At 24.7% G+C, this 2,500-nt stretch overlaps 1 protein-coding gene across 9 annotated transcripts in view; it reads right to left on the bottom strand.

Annotated features, from left to right (window-relative positions):
* Positions 1–2,500, bottom strand: part of how (protein held out wings) — a 72,004-nt gene that overhangs the window by 5,346 nt on the left and 64,158 nt on the right. The gene's annotated exons all lie outside the window — the stretch shown is intronic.

Genomic DNA, 2,500 nt, shown 5'->3' with positions numbered 1-2,500 from the left:
GTTTGTTTGTTTGATACACTACATTCATTTTCTTTTTTTCTTTTTTTTTTTTAAATATGGCTCATGTACTCTCCCCGCGCATAGGACAGCCACAAAGACTAAGGCATTCATAAAAAAGGATAAGTGACTAAAAATGATAAATGGCATTTACAAAATACGAATACAGATTAGATGTATCGATAGAGATGCAAAATTATTAAATATATAGCACTATGTATATATACATATTTAAATATATATAAATATTGTATGTATATATATAAAATATATATATTTATATATATATATATATATAGTCATCGCGTCATTACACATGTAAATCGTTATTTTGACATAACATTATTGGTTTCATACAAAAGGCAGCTTTGGGTGTGCACCTGCCACCAAAAAACTGCGCCGCTAATTAAAAATGACATTATACATAATGAAAATACTAATGCATCGTTATTTTGTAATATTATTATTATTATGTGTGGAATCATATTATATTAATTATAGTGATTAATATCCCATCAGCAAGCAGGTGTCAGAGGCTCATGAGTTACGCACGTGCCATAATGTAGGACAGATCTATAGTACAATTCCAGGCATTTCAAGAAAGCAATATTATTTTTTTTGTTTTGTTTTTTGTACAGTATTAACTAAAAAAAATTATATATATATATTTATATCAAAATATAACAAAATATATGCCTTATATATATATATATATATCATATATATATATATATATATATATATATATATATATATATATATATGCGTGCGTATGCGTGCATGGACTTTTTTTTTACGTCCATGTAAAATTTAATATAATTGTACATACATAGATTTGAGTCGAATAGATGCGTGCGTGAGTGCGTGTGCGTGTGTGTGTGTGTGTGTATGTGTGTATGTATAAATATATAAAGGCACACGCGTATACACACACACATATATATATATATATATATATGTATAACAGAATCAAAGTTAGTGTCAACTTGGCCATGTGGAGCATTTTTGTTAGTCTTATAAAAGATGGTGCAGTTGTGCAGTAATTTTTATGTAATGGATGATATTGCATCTATGATAAAAGGGTGTCAATATATAAACTGTGAGAGAAAAAAAAATATATATATATAATAAAGAAGTAATGTTAGTGCTAATACAAAAAAAGGATTGGACACCATCTCCGACAGCATTATAGTCTTCTCTTAATTTCTATATATATATATATAAAAAAAAAAAAAAAAAAAAAAAAAAAAAAAGAAAATAATAATAATAATGAAAAGTCGAAATACCTATTCCTGTCTTCGAATAAACGCGTTGTGTACGTAACAAAAAAAAAAGAAAAAATACATAAAGAAAATACAAAAAATAAATCAAACAACTATCGTCAAATTTGAGCGAAACATTGCTAAAGCTTGCAAAAAAAAAAAGGACAAAAAAGTTACTAACAATTTTTTAGATATTAATTAAAAACACGTCATCTAAGTCATAAATACATTATATTCCTAGATTGATATTAATCTAAATCCTGAAACTGATATCATTTTCCTAACTTAGGCGAACGTATCACATAAGGAAAGTAAACTTAGAAAGATATATATATATATATATATAAACTTCCTGCAATTACAAATTATATATTATAAAACCTTCGCACATCGTACCGCGTTACCATCCCTGAAGTCTTTTGTACGAATCAAGAGATCTTTCATTCATATAAATATTTATTTCATTCGTATAATAATAATAATAATAATAATAATAATAATAATAATAATAATAATAATAATAATAATAATAATAATAATAATAATAATAATTAATAATAATAATAATAATAATAATAGTAATAATTAATAATAATAATAATAATAACCATGTGTGTATATTATATATATGTATGTATAATTTTATATACATTTTAAATGGAAGGTCAATAAGTGTTCCACAGGCACAAGTTGCCAAGAGAAATATATATATATATATATATGTATGTATATATATATATGTATTTGTATACACATATATATATATATGTATATATATATATATAAAAGAAAATGCAAAAAACATAATTTCCTAGAAGCATTTACAATAAAATACGGCGACTGATAAATCTTATTTTACTTTAAGCACCAAAATAAAATATTTCACTGTCCTCTCTCACACAAACACCACGCTGCCCCTCCTTATCCTGCTCACAAATAAATAAATATCGCTTTTTCAATTTTTCATTCTTTCTACTTTCTCTTTCAATTTTCATTTTGTTATATTTCATTCCTCGATATGCGTTGACGCTAAAAATTTTTTTTAATATATTCAATAATCGTTATTATTGAAAAAACAATGCTCTCTTAATTTACATATGTAAATATATGTATTTATGTATATATTATGCGGATGGGGGGGGAAGGTGCTCACCCACATTGTACGTACGCTGGAAAATTTTTTCTTTTCTTTTTATGGCCTTAATAGAAAATAATAACCATAATAATAATAATAATAATAA

This window comes from Vespa mandarinia, chromosome 4, assembly GCF_050613455.1.
Source record: "Vespa mandarinia isolate Hongniang chromosome 4, ASM5061345v1, whole genome shotgun sequence".
NCBI lineage: Eukaryota > Metazoa > Arthropoda > Insecta > Hymenoptera > Vespidae > Vespa > Vespa mandarinia.
The sequence above is the reverse complement of the archived record's forward strand: the minus strand, read 5'-3'. Positions and strand labels throughout refer to the sequence as shown.